The 19344-nt window shown below is 41.0% G+C and overlaps 1 protein-coding gene across 2 annotated transcripts in view; it reads right to left on the bottom strand.

Annotated features, from left to right (window-relative positions):
* LOC124144432 (G-protein coupled receptor dmsr-1-like) overlaps positions 1 to 19344 on the bottom strand; it is a 161960-nt gene that overhangs the window by 36263 nt on the left and 106353 nt on the right. Inside the window, exon 1 of one of the 2 annotated variants that reach the window (XM_046513832.2) lies at positions 14809 to 14958. The exons of the other annotated variant lie outside the window; for it this stretch is intronic. The gene's annotated coding sequence lies outside the window, so the exon portion shown is untranslated. Of the gene's footprint in view, positions 1 to 14808; positions 14959 to 19344 lie in introns of those variants that run through there. 2 annotated transcript variants of the gene reach the window in all.

Below are 19344 nucleotides of genomic sequence, written 5' to 3'. Positions count from 1 at the left end.
CCATAAAACCTCAATCAATAACTTAACCCAAAGGGGGTGGGTCATTCACTTGATCCTCTGGTCCAGACTTGATTATGTAGATGTCGCCGAAATATTGCTCGAATATTGCTGAGTGAGGCGTTAATCAACACACACACACATACAAACATTCAAACAAATACACACAGAGAGAAACACACACAGAGTCACACACGGACACACGCGCACTTGCACACACACATAATCACACAAACACACATTCAGAGTAACACACATAGTCACACACACGCACACAGAATCACGCAAACACACATTCAGAGTAAGACACATTCAGAGAATGACACATTCAGTTACACGTGCACACACACAGAATCACACATACACACATTCAGAGTAAGACACACACAGTCACACAAACAGACACACAGAACCACACAAACGCACATTCAGAGAAACACACATTCAGTTACACATGCACACACACAGAATCACACAGACACACATTCAGAGTAACACACACAGTCACACACACAGAATAACACAAAACACACATTCAGAGTAACACAGGCAGTCACACACGCACACACACAGAATCACACAAACACACATTCAGAGTAACACAGGCAGTCACACACGAACACACACAGAATCACACAAACACACATTCAGAGTAACACACACAGTCACACACAATTACTCCCGCTTTATCCAGTTGCCATGGAATCTCAACAGTCGACGTGATAGTGGTACCGGTTGTGAGTGAGTGAGTATGGTTTTACGCCGCTTTTAGCAACATATCACGCCGGGGGACACCAAAAATGGGCATCACACATTGTACCCATGTCGGGATTCGAACCCGGGTCATCGGCTTGACGAGCGAACGCTTTAACCACTAGGCTACCCGACCGCCCCACGGTACCGGCTGTGCTAAATCCAAAGAGTTGACGCGGTAAGCACTCAGCTACAACCTGCAGCGCCACAGTAAAACATTTCCGTGGAAACGAAATGTTTAATCATGTGCATGATAAGATAGTTTTAGCAGTTGCCACGGCGACTGAAAGGTCAACATGAAAACTCAAGACGGTTTTAAAGTTGTCAGCTTCCTGTTGAGAAGAAACATATGTTCACGGAACAAGAATGCATTGGGCATAGACAACCGGACTATTGAGGCTTAGGTATGTCGTTACCAAACAAACTACGCATCATCTTTCTATTAATGCTGGAACGTATGCATTTGTATCAGGGTACTCATAACCTACAATTCAGGGAGAACGTGGCTACCCCAGGCTTTTAACGAATAACCTTTATGTTTATATTCCCTTCAGTGAACAGTTATTATTTTAAAATGCAAAATTGACGTATATTGTATAGTATAGTGTAATCAATTTGTAATTGCGTATATGTTTTTTTTTATTTTCAATAATATAAGACAAGTTCTTTATATGAAAGAAAATACTTACGAATTATTGAAAGAATCCAATTTGTTATGGCAAAATGCATGGGGAAAAGTACACATTAATAAAACATTTTAATTTGTTATGGCATAATTCTTGAGAAATAGTACCCATTAATAAAATGTCAATATATTATGGCACAATACACGAGAGTGAGTGAGTGAGTGAGTGAGTGAGTTTGGTTCAACTCCACTGCGAACATTATTCCAGTTATAATAGCCCAGTATGAGAGGAAAGCCCAAAATTATACAGGCCTAATTAAGACATTTCCCACTTTGATGAAACCCACTGGTATGGTGCTGACAAGCCTAGAAACATAACCGGGTTTCCAAGGTTTCCGAACCCACGATCCTAGGTTTCTGCCCAAGGGCCGCAACTCTGCACAGCGAATAGCGCCTCCTAAGACGACTGGACCAACCGTGCCAGCCCTAATGCACGAGTAATAATACCCATTAATAAAACATATCAATATGTTATGGCATAACGCACGAGAAATGGTACTCATAATAAAACAATTCAAAATGTTATGGCATAAAGCATAGGAATCCGTACCCATCAATAAAACACTTCAATATGTTATGACATAATGCATGAGAAATAGCGCCCATTAATAAAACACTCAATAGGTTATGGCATAATGCATGAGGAATAGTGCCCATTAATAACACATGCCAATATGTCCCCATGATGTTCTCGAATGTCGCCGAAAGCGGCGCCAATCAAACTCACTCACTGATAACGTATGACAGCGGGAGGTTTAGAAGCGGATATAAAAGTCCGATATTTACATTTCATAAATAAATTGTGTCATTTGTTGTCAGCGGGTAATCCAGAAGATTATTTATGAAATGGTTGCTCTCACTCAAACCGTTTTTTATCAGAAAATGTGTTTTGGGGTTTGCAGGTTTACAGACTGTAAATGCGCTCGTTGCATTAACGTCTAACATGACAGCCAGAGAGAAATACAATTGCAAAATATATGAAATGCTTTCAAGAACAAAATCAACCTGTCGGATTGTACATCTTACGGAAATAAACCTTGCTATTGATGAGCTAATGCTGAGTGGGGTGAGAAAGTGCAAGCGTGTCTCTGTGTGCTCATCAACTAAATACTGGAGATGGAATGACATAAAAAGCAGCACGCTTATTCGGCCTTGACGCTCAAGATGAAAGAACATTCAAAGAATTTATGGGGAAAACAGCCGACAAGTTATAACGTTCACGACATTAGTGCCCGCAGGCAGCGGTTCCATTAGCCGTGGTCACATGTTACGAACATGACAACATCGTCCAGATCAAACACACAGACCTCCGTCAAGAAACCTCCAAGCCTCTTTGCATCTTCGGAAATGTCGCAAAAGCTTCAGTCGGTTTTTTGTTGAAAATGTAAAAGTTTAATATTCCGATATTTTAAGATGAATAGAGCAATGCCAACATGACACGGCCTCTGTGCCGAAAACACAAATGTTTCTTCTGATGTGAAATGACAGGTTATTACTGAAACTGTTCAAAGTAAAGGCGTTTGTTGCATGATGACTGACAAGATTTGTTTTTGATTGCTTATACATATATGCCACGTAAATGACGTACAGCGAAAATGTATGATTCATTTATAATTTGCGGCTATTGTTAAGCGATAGGTCACCGTATGTGTCTATTACAAACGGTTTTATTATCATATACGAGTGCAACGAATTCTCTCAATGCATCATCATGTTAAATGAAAATGTCAGTCCAGAAAGTCCTTAACACTCCCGTTTTGTTTTGTTTTTCTCTTGTGTTTTTCTTGAGTGAGTGAGTGATTCCAAAACATCATGGTTCTGTGTCAAACGAAATGCTCAGTTTGTATCCTTGCAGTCAGTGCCTTAAAATATTTCATAGTAAGTATTCGACGTTTGCGACAACGCGGCACAACTTCAATCACCAGCCAAGAATAGGTGTGTGAGTTGGGTTTAATGCCGCTTTGAATCTGTGAAGATCCGGGGTAGAATAGGTCTTCGGCAACCCATGCTTGCCGTAAAAGGTGAATGTGCTTTTCGTAAGAGGCGAGTAACGGGATCGGGTTGTCAGGCTCGCTGACGTGGTTGATGCATGTCATTGTATCCCAATGTAACAATACTTTACTGCTCATCCTAATGTATTCTAGACATGTGACCTGCTCATTACGAAAATAAACACTGATTGATTATGCCACATCATTAATATATCATTATGACTGTTGCCATATTTACTTTATAGCCAGTGACATATGTACTAGTTTGACTGTGTCAGTATTGTCTTTGTCGCATGTGACATACGTAAATACCAGCATTATTAGCTTAGTATTGTCTGTGATATGCGTAACGTCTATTCGAGGCCGAAAATATTAACACTGCCTGAGCAACTGGTGACATGTACCCAAAGCCGAAAATGATAACACTGCCTGAGCAACTGGTAACATGTACCCACAGCCGAAAATGACAACACTGTCTGAGCAACAGGTGACATGTACCCTTAGCCGAAAATGGTAACACTGCCTGAGCAACTGGTAACATGAACCCAAAGCCGAAAATGATAACACTGCCTGAGCAACAGGTGGCATGTACCCTAAGCCGAAAATGATAACACTGTCTGAGCAACAGGTGGCATGTACCCTAAGCCGAAAATGATAACACTGTCTGAGCAACAGGTGGCATGTACCCTAAGCCGAAAATGATAACACTGTCTGAGCAACAGGTGACTTCTGCCCCAGGATGAAAATGTTAATACCAGGGATTGACATCATGAGCATCGATCTACGCAATTGGGATACGATGACAGGCATCAACCATCCTGACCACCCGATCCCGTTAGTCGCCTTATACCACAATCATAGTTGCCTTTCACGGCAAGCATAGGTTGCTGAAGACCTCCAAGACACCTGGTCCAACCGTGGCAAATATAAATGTATGTTGGTGTAAATATTTCAATATTGTGTTCCATCGGTTAAACACATAAATCATATTGATATTGCTTCCGCTGTAATCGATTGTATGAGTGAGTCAGCTGGGTTTAGCGCCGTATACAAATACGGATATCTCCATTTTGGTCGTGTGACGTGTGACCGGCACATTTGTACGAGTGAGAGAGTTGGGTTTGACAGCGTGTACAGTTACGACTATCTCTATATTGGTCATGGGACACGTGACAGACAAAACTGTTTGAGTGAGTTGGGTTTAACGCCGTATACAATTACGAATGTCTCTTTTTTGGCCGCATGACACGTGACAGACAAATCTGTATGATGGAGTAACGAGTTCGGTTTAACGCTGTATACAAGTATGAATATCTTTATATTGGCCGTGTCAAACGTGACAGACACACTATTATGGGTATCATGATGATATTGATGCAGTTGTGTACCATAAAGTTGTTATTCCACCATGACTATCACGATCTAGCCTTGCGCCATGCTCCTTGCTGTATTGAAAAATAAGTCCATGGAAGTGTAGCAATCCTACCCTTACCGTCTACATAAGCGTAAGAACGCCAGTCTTTTATGGAGAAAACATGTTCCTAATATTCATATAATCAAGAAATTAAGATTTAAACTAAAAAGTATTGCCTTAGAGACTTGAGCAAGTCTAATCCCATTACTGAGATGGATGTCTACTGATGAGCCCTCTGACATAACCTACAACATACAATTTTACCTAAATCTCTAAACAATGTCTCTGGCCATGAATTCAGTGCTTCGTTATCCAGCAGCAGTGCGTCCTTCCCCGATACAGCACTGAATGGTAGGCATACCCCGTTGTGCAACTGACACAAGCTTGAAGTTGTAAGTGTGCTTCAACAGTATTTCAGTTATGGCGTTTCAGGTTCATGTAGCCGAAAAACCCGAAGTGATGCAGCTCTTAGACATTTACCACATCGGTGAAACCGACAAACTGGGTGCTGACAAACCATAAAAACATAATCATACGGTCTGGGCTGGGATTCGAACACCCGATCACAAGTATCTGGAACGCAAAAGGGTCCCACCTCGCCACGTATTGAGGTGCCTTATACCCCTTCATTTGCACAACATTTACACACGTCAGTAATTTTACACATTTGTAACTATACATACGTGTGTATATGTAAATTTACTATGCGTTCACATGAAAAGCATCTTAGGTGTGTAAATAAAGTATGTAAATTGTGTAAGATACACATATTCGTCAGTCTGTCCATGACTTACAACACAAAACAGGTTGTTTTCCAATCAAAGTTGAATGAGAAGAGAGTTACTTCACCGAACATGTTCGCGTGAAGCAACATATATTTGATTTTATTTGTGCACAAAGTTTTGACTCCTTGAAACCAAAGGAAAACACTGTCCGCTCAACTCTTTATATTATGCATAAAAGTTGGCAACTGTTGACAATTTGTTTGGTTTCGGCCAAAGAACAGATATTAATTAGATCATCCTCTTGCGTTAACATAACCGTTCACATTGCAACATATACACACAGTGCAAATTTACATTTACATTTGCACCTGCTCCAGACATGATGCAAATTTGCTCCTGGTGTAAATATACTCACACGCGTCCACATGACAAGAATACTCATGGTATGTATTTCTACACACGTATGCACATATACAAACATATGTATAGAAGCGCATGTGAAAGGGGTATTAGACAACTGGGCCAAAGTTACCAAGTTATGATAACGGTAAAGTTGATTAAAAAAAAGGTGTGCGAGAAGAACGCATTAATCATTCATTATTCATGCAGCATCGAATGTAGATTCAAAAGATGTAATGTTGTATTTATTTACGTTCATTCAGTTAGTCAATCCTTCAATGATGGAAATTGTAGTGGGACTGACTTTTATTCAAGACAGATGCAGCTGGATAAAGTCGTAATTTGATAAACTGAGATTCATAGATGGAACGAAACGAATTACAGTCATATTCAAAAGAACAGAATTAGAGACAGCTTCGAACGTGACAAAGAACACGATCACAAGTCACGTCATAAAGTCACTTGAGCCATTAAAGCAGCGACACCAGCTCTTTCCGAAAATTCGGGAATTATGCTGAATAAGCAGAATCGGTGCTTCTAGATCTGTCAGCAGTATTATTATTACGTCTCATCGGTCTGTTCATGATCCTGGCCAGACACACACGGGGTTGATGCCAGCCATGACAAATGATCAACTCTGTGCATGATGATATTCATTTTGATCAAAGGGTGTGATCATTCTTATCTGATTTCAGTCAGCTCTGTCGAGTATAAACTGAGAATGTTCATGCAGGAACACTATTTGAATACAACGGAATTGTAATAGTGTGAAGTAGTAAGGAAGGCACGCCATATAATAAGAAGATGGCGATAAAAGAACAAATTTGTACGTGTGTGAACATGCTTAAATACACCCCAATCTGTCTGTCTGTCTTTGTTAAGCACATGGGACTGAGAATGTTCATGTGTCTGTCTGTGTTAAGCACATGGGACTGAGAATGTTCATGTATCAGTCTATGTTAAGCACATTGGACTGAGAATGTTCATGCTGTCTATGTTAAGCAACTGGGACTGAGAATGTTCATGCGTCTGTCTATGTTAAGCACATGGGACTGGGAATGTTCATGTATCTGTCTATGTTAAGCACATGGGACTGAGAATGTTCATGTGTCTGTCTATGTTAAGCACATGGGACTGAGAATGTTCATGTAGTAGCACTATTTATAATCTAATTTAAATGATGTGTCAAGGACATGAGTGTGGAAATATTTCTGTGGGAGGAGCTACGGCAATGTCCTACCTTGATGTGTGTTGCGTCCCTTGTCCACGCCAGGAACCTATGATTATGGGTTCAAATCTCGGTTCGCTCCGATTATGTTTCTAGGTTTGTCAGCACCATACCGTGCTCGTGGGTTTCACCGAAGAGAGGAACGTCTGAGACCTGCATCACTTTGGGCTTTCCTCCCACATTAGCTTACACGCCGTGATATCAATGGAATACTGTTAAAGGCGGCGTTAAACCCAACTCACTCACTCACTCAAGCACATGAGACTGTTCATAAGAAAGGGGCATTTTGACCCGTTTCGAGGTTGTTGTGAATTGACGTGTAAAGAATATTAGACTGAAAATGTTCATGAGGAAGGAGTATTTTGAAGCCTGCTTCTGTGTTGTCGTGTATTGATGTTACCTCAGCTCTGGATCTTGTTGGAGTAGGTTTCAACTATATGGAACACTACACAAACAATCGCAGCTGCTGATATATCAATACAATCTGTTGTTGATGACACTCAGATTTCACAGTCAACACACATGCCACGATATACCATTTACTTACTCACTCAAAAGCGATGCTAAATGTCTATCATTTTCCATAGCCACGAGGTGGGGCGAGCGAGGTGAAATTGGGCTTAACGTCGCGTGAAACACTATTGGACGTATACAGCGACCAGATAGACTACCACTTGGTCTATAAAAACACTTCTTTAAACCAATTGTTTGATATTTCAAAAGAAACTTCCCCTTCTGCTGTTGTGGAATCAAGAAAACGAGACTTGTCTTAGTCTTTCTTGACATCGGTGTGAGGATCTTTTCTGAAACGTCGCCTTTACAGTATTAAAGGAGTTGTTATCCATAAATTGTGTCTACTTTGTAGATTCGTCTTAGTATATTCCAGTCATTGCGCAGGACTAGCGACGTACATGCACGCGCGCCCGCGCGCGCGCGGGCGTGCGTGCGTGCGTGCGTGCGTGTGTGTGTGTGGCTGCTTGTGCTTGTCCTGACTAATGCCGATATTACAGTGCTAGCCTAATGAGATACCATGCCGCAGTTTTACATGAATACCCTACTTAGAAAAAGTATACTGACTCCAAGACGGCCAGTCCTTGGTTTAGCCCCTTAATGCCGAGCGCCAGACAGGGTAACAACAAGTACCATCTTTAAACGTATTTTGGTATGACGCGGCCGGGGAACAAACCCCGGACCTTCCGCTCTCCAGGCGGACGCTTTACCACTAGATCACGGAGGCGGTCGACTCCATATTGACTCCACTGGAGGCTGGAACAGCTTTTGGATTATTTAACTCCTTGAAAATAGTCCATCGAGTGCCAGTAAACCACAGCCAAAGGGCAAGCGAGTACAGTTTTACGCCGCTTTGGTAATATTCCAGCAACATCAACAGAACACCAGAAACTGGCTTCAATTGGTCCCATGTTGAACCCGGACCTTCTTAATGACGAGCGAATGTTAAACCCCAAGGCTACCTCATCAAGGAAAATGATACATTCGAAAATTACTTCACACGCCAACCCAAAACGCAAGAGTATTAACAGCAGTGTATAAAACCCTTATTTGCCCTACATGGACGTGAAGCACAAGTCACATTGGCAGAATGTACTAAAGACACATGTGCTAAATACGGCAACATTATATTTCTTGAATCAATATAATCTAAAACATAATATTATAAGCTGTAACAAGCTTCCAAATCAAACCAAACATGTTTGAGAATTGACAACAAAACAAAGCTTATCAACAGGGATTAACAAAACAGCATTTAAACAAACCATACTTACAATCGCAATTGCTTGTTCCGCGGACAACCTCTCCCTACTGCTAATCGATGTGATCAGGGGATTGTGAGTGTGCAACGCCACAAGATCCTAATGCCACTGTCCACTCTATCGGTTCTCAACTTGTGCCCGCACCGCAATTAAAGCGCCAAGCGTCGGCGATATTGCCCGTCTCTCCGTATGGACCTCTCTTTTATTATTTCATTACGGAAAATCTTCATCACACCTGATTCTTCCATGGTCGTATATTTGGCGTTGTGAACACTTGAGAGCATGTGGCAATCAACGGACACTGCTTAACTCATATCACTCATCGCGACGTCGACGACGGCGGAAAATAAAGTCAGCTGGGGCAAATAGAAATCCAATGTTCTGTCTAGCATGAAGTTGGGCAGTATATTACAATTGCAGCACCGATAGGTGCTTTTGAAGTGAAGCTGTCGGGTTCAACTGTGGAAGTCAAGCGCTAAAAGAGTCTGGTTCCAGGGCTAGCTCTATTGAAACTGCCAAGGCAGTGGAAACAGTGTCCATGAATATTGTCAGTGTTGAATACTTTACGAGATATTGCCTATTGAAAGTTACAAGGCTCCCCGGACACATGTCCAGACATATCAGACTGGTGATAAAGTACTGGTTGAATGCTTTTATAAATGTCACATCACTTTTAGGGGGAGACTAGAAAAAACTCGGACGTCTGCTTAGGCATTTAGTGTGCGGCTTTTCCTCTTGAGCGAGAAAACGAAAGCATTTCATTGCAGAAATGTATATACAAATTGACATATGAAACTCAATCTTTCTACCGTGGTACTGGTTCCCAAAACAACGTAAACCTTGTCACCGTCATTCAGTGAGTATGTACCCCGGTAACAGTATATACGTATACGAAAAAAGAGTCGATCGCGCTTCCAGAAAGCATTGAGCATTTAGAACAACCCATTAACCTAACAAAGAAAAACTAAACTGGAAGCTGTCTCACAAATCATGGTTTATCGAGAACCATACACAAAAGCAACCTTCATTATCTCAATCGGAAACCTTCCAACGCCGCGAAGAACGTGACCAGAGAAGACTCGCGGAGACTGTATACAATGGATGCTTTTAATTATTAAAACCACGGTTAACATAGAACAGCTTTTTATGCACAGCACCCTTTATATTTTAATAAAAACAATATGTGCTCTGAGATGGGTTTTTTCTTCTCATGTATATGTTGCCTATGGGGTTAAAAAGAATTGATAATTGAGTGAGAGCTGTCTTCTTTGGACTAATCATGTGTGCTCACGGTTGCAAGCAAACATTCTACCCAAGCTTTGTATATTTATCAAACATTGTTGCCGGTTTGCGAAGACACGACTTCATAAAAAGATCACATAAATATATCGAGTTTATCTTGTGCGATTGTTTAACAATAACACTGTATTAGTTCATTAAGACGACGTAGGCTGGCTGTGACAAATTTTACTTGGGACAAATATTTTGGGCGCGGAGACATATTTTCTGAGGGACGGGATAATTGTCGTGTCACTCCTCAAAACACGTAATTTGTTGTGGGAAGGCGAAAGGAGCACAAATAGTTGTTTTACCATTTTTCTGGTCCAAATTATGAAAAGGACCGTTTTTCATTGAGGATGGTGTTGTGTAACTATCGATTGCCACTAGGGGAACTATGTCATAAGACCTGACACTGTCGTAGTATAATTAACACAGGGCGTTTGTGATGAGCACACCTTGCCGTCAGTCACACCTCTCAAAGGCACCACCGGGTGTACGCATTTGAAACCGAATGCCGACGTCATCATGATCGCCTCTATAATAGCACGCGTGGAGCTGCCAATTGGTTCAGGTGCAGGTGCTAATAAGTGAGGTGAGGTGAGGTGAAAGGGGGTTTAACGTCGCGTCCAAGATTTTTGCACTTATATAGCGACGTGCATGCACGTGTGTGTGTGTGTGTGGCTGCTTGTACTGGACCGGACCGATGCCGATTTATTGTGCTAGCCCACTGAGATACCATGCCGCAGTTTAACATGAATACCCCACTCAGACACAGTATACTGACTCCGAGCCGACCAGTCCTTGCTTTAACCCCTTAATGCCGAGCGCCAGACAGGGTAACAACAAGTACCATCTTTGAACGTCTTTTGGTATGACGCGGACGGGGATCGAACCCCGGACCTTCCGCTCTCCGGGCGGACGCTCTACCACTAGACCACGGAGGCGGTCTAATAAGTGAATGAACTGGGTTCAACACTCACTTGAATGGTATCTCGAATTATATCACTGCTAATAGTAAAATGAGGCTGGATCATGGCTCGGTTCAAACCCAGGATCATCATCAAGCCGGATCCTACTCGCTGAAGGGAGGTTACTCTATAAAAACGAATTGTGAGACCCGCCTGTCCATCCACGCATCCACACCCCACTCTCTGGTCCCTTGACCCTACCCCTCCAAACAAGGCTCTTGAGGATAATGTTTCCTTAGATATATAGGTGTTACGTGTCGTAAGTGATGCTGCGAGATGGAACAACTAGACGACCGTGTGTATATATACGTTTTTGGGGGATTATGACTTGTTAGACATACAAGACATATCTCCTCTGTAACAACGTGACGCTTTTTAGAACATGTCTGGTGTAAATACAAATCACTGTAGCCGTGGTTGTATACCAACCGCATTGACGACAAAGGATGCAGTGAAAGGATAACCTTACCATTTGCTTGGTTGAGAACTGATATGATGACATAACATGATTATTGTGACATTGAACGCTACACCCTGCTGTTGCTGAGGCTGACACCTACGGCCGTGTCTCTGTCTGTGACTTTTAACTACATTCAGATGACAACATCTACTGCATGGTCGTCACTTTGGCGTCTGTAGGAACCAGCCTTAGCAGATGGGAGAGTGCGTCATCCAGTGTATTCGGACAATAACGTTGTCAGGCGCCATGGTACTACGTGCTTTATCAGCTCGTATCGAATTCTTAATAAAGGCAGCAGCCAGTACCTAAGTGAAGTTACAACAAATCATTGTTATTAACGAATATGACAAAGTGAACTCGTGGGAAAATCGATAAGGTTTTGTTTTCAGTTTCTTTTTTAAATTTCACATCATTTTTCATCACGGAATATTTTCTACAGATAAGGTAGCAAGATTGTGGTCTCATATGAGAGGCGACATATGGCTATTGATTTATGTCAAAAGTTATGTAATGTTGCTGTAATAAATAATAGATACAATAAAATGGAAAATACTTTGAATTGGTTGACGACGAATATGCTGGTCACATAGTTTATCGCAAACAGCAACGAAGCTGCCTTGCCCCAACCCTCTGCGCATAACCTCCAGGATTTGGAGTGTTCCCCTCTTCGCGAACAGTTGATGGTTTCGCCACCCTGCCATCATAGCCTTTAAGCTGCGCTGAGAAGATACTTTTTGAATTTTCGGATGTCTGACAGAAATCAGATGGAGATAGTCTCCTTGTGTAAAAGCAGCAGTGATTGAAACAACATTTATGTGACATTAATGACTGAAGGAAATGATAGGTAACATACACGTAACTGTTTGGAATTATATTTGCTCCAGTTACCATCCTGATCGGACGCATTGGACACCAGCTACTTCCTTTAAACTTGTTTACAAGCTAATTAAAAAAACAAACATTTTTTTATTATTCTAATTTATAAAGTACTGTTTAATTATCGTGTCGAAAATATTTCCAGATCATTTCCGCAGATCCCATCCGCAGATCATATCCGTTTCACTGAAGAATATCATCGAGAACAATCTCATCATCGCTGTGAGATTATGTTATCCCGGTCAGAGTATTTGACAATGTTGGCATGCTTCCTTCCTTAAAAGAGGAGAAAGCTAAATGTCAGCATGCCACGGTTGCCTGGATGGCATTCATCGTTTGCGTTAGGTGAAAAGAGCAATGAGCTTCATTGAAGGCGATCTGTTTCCATGCCCTGCATCTGAATGGGCAAACAACCTTGACTTGATTTATTACATATCCCCGTTGATATATTTTCTTGATTATTAAGTGAATACACTACATTTTGTTTCTTGACATGATGTCATAATTGTCATAAAATTCATCTTTATGATTTTATATATATAATAGATATCATGTAACTACTAGATTTCTAGAAGAACATTGTCTCCAACTAGAAGTACTCAAACCATTGTTAATTGTATAGCAATATTCCAATAAATATACTACAATTGAGTGTGACTAATAATTGTAACAATGTGCAATGGTATTATGAAATACATATGGAATACGAAATTTAGTGTAAGACCTATAGAGGAAGATAGTAAGTCGATGCATCACCTGAAGGGGAAAGCGCGTTGGCATCGAGACACGCGTGCCAAGTTACACCTAGCATGATTGAAAGGTCATAATTCGCTGACACGCTACTTCACGGAGCTCAAGCTTTACAAGAGAGTACCCTAGACGTGTCGATAATTATTCCGTGGCATCGACCACAGAACGAAGCCCGGAAATATATCAGAAATAATTGCTCATTTGGATTTCTTGCCAAATAATGTGACAAAAGGTTCATGTATATGACATAATAAATTCAGGCAAACCAAGGAACATTTACCTTAAAGCATTTACATAACCTGACAGTTTTGTCAGATTTAAGAACTGATACAAAATATGATACATATTTGTCCAGAAAGACTAGACTCCTATATACTATATGTAACACCACTGAAGCGGAATGTATTCCATCTCAACAATCTGTGATGGTACAAACCCATTTTGTGTTACAAAAAAATTCTTTGGTCTCTAACGACTGACCAACGGGTAATTTACATGAGATGTCTTCGTAACAGAACCTCCAGCTTGGCCACAATCAGTGCCGAATGAATAACTCATGCGTCTGACAGTGTATACCTAGCTTGTTGATAACTTTGTCTCATTGGCAAGCCTGCAAGCCACCCCGGTAAATGCGGACGATATATCCATTGTAATAACGACCATCTTCGCTCTCGGTCTCCTGCAATCTCCGTGATGACCAGAACCAGACGTTTATTGTCTCACTGCTGTGTGTACAGTTAACGGAGGATTTGCATGAAGCAGCTAACGATAGAGAACTACAGGAAGAAGATGGCGTATTATGTGAAAGGAATTATTAAATAGCATTTTCGAATTATTATTTTCATGTGTCACTTCCAAATCCTTGATGAGATCGATTTTAAGAAACATCGTAAATATTCAATTTATTTTCATATATGTTGTCCAATCAAATTAAAGGTGGAAATTTTTACAAAGGAATATCTCTTTGAATTTCTCTCACTCAAATGTCATCATTGTGTCCAGCAAACTGAATATCAGTTATATTGTATTATTGAATCATAACGGGGCTAACAAGGCTTGGTTATGATTGTGTTTGAAGAATTACAATCCCGATGTATATATTTCATAAAAACAAGTTACAATCCTCAGAAATGTCTCTAGAAACGTATGGTTTTCTCTGGCTAAACGCGGGCCAAGTGAATTTGAAGAACAACTCATCACTTAATCTGTATGCTTTGATATCGTCAAACAACGTCGCCTAAAAAGTGTACAGACAACGGAGCTAGCCGACGGTTTAACCCAAAGTCTCTCCTTGTTGTCCGTCCAACCCCAACGTATCACAGATGCCCATATGGACGAACAGTTATCAGAAAACGATAAGATCAAAGTTAACAATACATACCTGATGAAATTATTTACTTTCCTATTTTAAATCCTCAAATTGTGTAAAAGTTTTATTTTTACATCTAGACTCGATTCCATAAATACAAAAAGAAATCATGTGAAATAATCAAAATCTCGTATCCCTACCTTTCGCGACTACCTCTACCAGTGCCTCGGTACCATGTTCCGAAAAGGCTTCCTCAGTTGTACACAAAACGAAATCCTTTATATCCGCGAACTAGCTTGCCTATAACTGATCACTCACTTCGCATACGGACCGGCTCCACGAAGCGATCAAAGTCACGTGACGTCGCCCATACAAGGGAAGTAATCGATATTAACCTCCGAGCGCGGCCCCGTATTGAGACGATGCTTGGAACATGGGAGTAGTTTGTAAGTTGTATCGAACGGGGGCGTATGTGTTCCCACCTACTGCTGGCATAGGCGCTAACACGTCGCTGATTATTGTGAACAAGTTGGTACTTACGCCGTATGCATTTGGCTGAGTTTATGGGCTTGACCAACGTGACTTGTGTCCTTCTTATACAGATGTAATCACATGTAGTTCACTTGCCACTCAATGTGGCGGTCACTGGAGGAAGATATCGCGTATCAGCTGCTGGAGTAGAGGTGTGCCACTCTCTGATTAATACTCCATAGGATCATTGGTTTATATCTAATACAAGCACCGTGATGTTTGACAGGCAAGCACCAACTACATACTGACACCCTTTTGCAGTTGGTCAAAATACATGTACGCAAAACTGAAGGGCAAAAGAAAGTATACATCTATATTTGATGGTGGTTACAAATGAAAAAAAAGAAGAAAAAAAAGAAATTGTTATTCGATGGTTGTTTATTTGATATGAGTATCAGAGTTGTCGTCTGGACTGTTTTCAGTGAGTGAGTGAGTGAGTATGGTTTTACGCCGCTTTTAGCAATATTCCAGCAATATCACGGCGGGGACACCAGAAATGGGCTTCACACATTGTACCCATATCACTGTTTTCAGTCTAAAAACGTTTCGATAACACGTTTGTAATTTATTTGTTAAATCCAACTGTAAATTGTATACTTTTTTGTGCGTTTTTGTTAGGCCAGTTCGGGGCGGTCGGGTAGCCTAGTGGTTAAAGCGTTCGCTCGTCACGCCGAAGACCCGGGTTCGATTCCCGACATGGATACAATGTGTGAAGCCCATTTCTGGTGTCCCCCGCCGTGATATTGCTGGAATATTGCTAAAAGCTGCGTAAAACTATCTCACTCACTGTTAGGCCAGTTCAATGATACGACATTTGAAATCATCTCGAATTACGTTATGTCCATCTCTCACATTTGATATGTGTTGTCTACACATATGTGTTAATATCAAATGTGAGATGGGCATATGGTAATTCGAGATGACTTCAAACATTTAATTAAACTCATGGTTTATTCATTATACTGTTCCGGTAATACAATAGACCGCCGTAAAATAGTTGAACCGACCTTACACTGGAGCACAACAAAACTCACTAACCATATTAACGAACCCTCCAGCCCGGAAACATCGCCTTCAGGAGGTTTGGATTCAAATTATTTTATTTACAAATTGAAATGGATTGGGTGGAAGTTATACCAACTTAATAAACCTTCTTCATAAGCATTTACAAATTATAACTTGCATGGTTAGCTGTGTTGATAGAAACATATACGGGGGAAACGAAAGACACGATAAGGTACATGTATATGTTTACTATATTGTAAACTCGGACAATCTTCCTTTTTCAAGTACTAGTATCTATTGTTTTTTTTTAAAAGCCTTCCTATTTTGCGTTTCAGTCAGAATTGTACAACAATTCAACGTGAACTTTCAATCAATACATGCAGGTTAACATTGATCACGACGTTGTTTAGTTAATAATTATGACCTCAAGAAATAATGTTTGCCCTCTCTCTCTCTCTCTCTCTCTCTCTCTCTCTCTCTCTCTCTCTCTCTCTCTATTTTTCACTCTCCTTCCCTTCTACCCTCCTCTCTCTCTCCTTCTCTTTGCTCTCACTCCCTTATTCACTCTCTTCCCCTCTCTCATTCTCTTTCTTCTCTCCATTTCTTCTCTCATTCATACCCCCTCTCCCTTGTTCTTTTTCTCTCTCCCCCTCTTCTCGCCCTCTCTCTTCTCTCTATTTCCTCTCTCCTTCTCCTTTCCCCTCCCCTCTCTCTCCTTCTCTTTGCTCTCACTCTCTCATTCACTTTCTTCCCCTCTCATTCCCTTTCTTCTCTCCATTTCTTCTCTCATTCACATCCCCTCTCCCTTGTTCTTTTTCACTCTCCCCGCTTTTCGCCCTCTCTCTTCTCTCTATTTCCTCTCTCCTTCTCCTTTCCCCTCCCCTCTCTCTCCTTCTCTTTGCTCTCACTCTCTCATTCACTCTCTTCCCCTCTCTCATTCACTTTCTTCTCTCCATTTCTTCTCTCATTCACATCCCCTCTCTCTTGTTCTTTTTCTCTCTCTCCCCTTCTCGCCTCTCTCTTCTCTCTATTTCCTCTCTTATTCTCTTTTCCCCTCCCCCTCTCCCTCTCCCCTTTTCTCTCCCTCTCTCTTCTCTCTCTCTCTCTCTATCTCTCTCTCTTCCTCTCTCTCTCTCTCTCTCCCTCTTATATATATATTAATGTATGTAAATGAGACATGACCAGGTGACCGGTGTTTCAATACATACTCCTAACGGTGCGTTATCACGTTATTATTCTTTACAGTCGTACCATGAATATCAAACGCATTTCAGCGTAATGAAAGGGATGATGAAAGGAGATTCATTGGACAAACACACAAGGCGTCTTTACGAGCTGCTGATAGACAGGGAAGAGGGCGTCATCACTACAGTACACTCACGAGTAATGGCTCTGTGGGGAGCTGGGATAAAGCTAATTACATATGACTGTTGGTATTGATCCTCGCTTCATTTTTTTTCTCAAATCTGGTATCATAATGGCAGCCTACACGCCACCTAATTTCCTGTCTTTTCTTGACATGTAAAATTGCACGCATGCAAAGAACCTGTCATAACAATATAGCTATTGTTTTTATTTTTTTATGTTAGCTTGAAAATAAGTTTCATAGTCGGCGTTTACATCATGGTGTGATTGAGCGCAGTGACAAAAAATTTCAGGTCCATCTTGACGAGTAAGGTCAAGAGGATATATTGGAGGTGAGGTGAAATGACGTTTGTCGTCGCGTTTAAGAATGAACGTGTTTTTGCGACTGCTTGTCCGGACTAATGCCGGTTTAAAAGTGCGAGGTCATACAGCAGTATACTGACAGTGAGCCGACAAGTCCTTGTTTTATCCCCTTTATTGTCGAGGGTCAGGCAGGGTAACAACAAGTATCATTTTTTAATGTATTTCGGTATGACGCGGCCAGGGGATCGAACCACCGAAATTTCAACTCTATTGACAGACTCCCTATCATAGGGGAAAACTCTTCTCTCACAAGGAGCCAACGAGGTTGAGTGTAGACCGATATCACATTGCATAGGCTGGGGTTATTGGTGGCCCAGTCGTCTGAGGTACGGTAATTTGCTGTGCAGGGTTGCATCCCCTAGGCGTATGGTGATCCTGTGATACTGGGTTCGAATTCCATATTCGCCCTGATAATAATCATTGACATGCAAGCACCATACCCGTGCTCGGGGTTTTCACCAAAGAAGTAAACGTCTGAATCTCACATCACAACGGGCCTTTTAGCTGACAACATTTCGGAAAAACTGATTAAAGCGAATACTCATCAAACGGCTGTTAACTTGGTACTTTACTATGAATACTCATCACACGGCTGTTAACTTGGTACTTTACTATGATTACCTAGCATACGGCTGTTAACTTGGTACTTTACTATGAAATCCTCATCATACGGCTGTTAACTTGGTACTTGACTATGAATACTCATAATACAGCTGTTAACTTGGTACCTTACTATGAATACTCATCACACGGCTGTTAACTTGGTACTTTACTATGAATACTTAGCATACGGCTGTTAACTTGGTACTTTACTATGAAATCCTCATCATACAGCTGTGAACTTGGTACTTGACTATGAATACTCACAACACGGCTTTTAACTTGGTGTTTTACTATGAATACTCGTTATACGGCTGTTAACTTGATACGTTACCATAAAATCCTCATCATACAGCTGTTAACTTGGTGCTTTACTATGCATACTCATCATACAGCTGTTAACTTGGTACTTTACTATGAAATCCTCATCATACAGCTGTTAGCTTGGTACTTTACTATGACATCCTCGTCACACGGCTGTTAACTTGGTACTTTACTATGACATCCTCATCATACGGCTGTTAACTTGGTGCTTTACTATGAAATCCTCATCATACAGCTGTTAACTTGGTGCTTTACTATGAAATCCTCATCATACAGCTGTTAACTTGGTGCTTTACTATGAAATCCTCATCATACAGCTGTTTACGTGGTACTTTATAATGAAATCTTCATCATACAGCTGTTAACTTGGTACTTTACTATGAAATCCTCATCATACAGCTGTTAACTTGGTGCTTTACTATGAAATCCTCATCATACAGCTGTTAACTTGGTACTTTTCTATGAATATTCGTCATACGGCTGTTAACTTGGTACTTTTCTATGAATACTCATCATACGGCTGTTAACTTGGTGCTTTACTATGAAAT

The sequence above is a fragment of the Haliotis rufescens genome, unplaced genomic scaffold (assembly GCF_023055435.1).
Source record: "Haliotis rufescens isolate VD_foot unplaced genomic scaffold, xgHalRufe1.0.p SCAF_29, whole genome shotgun sequence".
In the NCBI taxonomy this organism is placed as follows: domain Eukaryota; kingdom Metazoa; phylum Mollusca; class Gastropoda; order Lepetellida; family Haliotidae; genus Haliotis; species Haliotis rufescens.
This window is presented reverse-complemented; position numbering and strand designations above follow the sequence as displayed.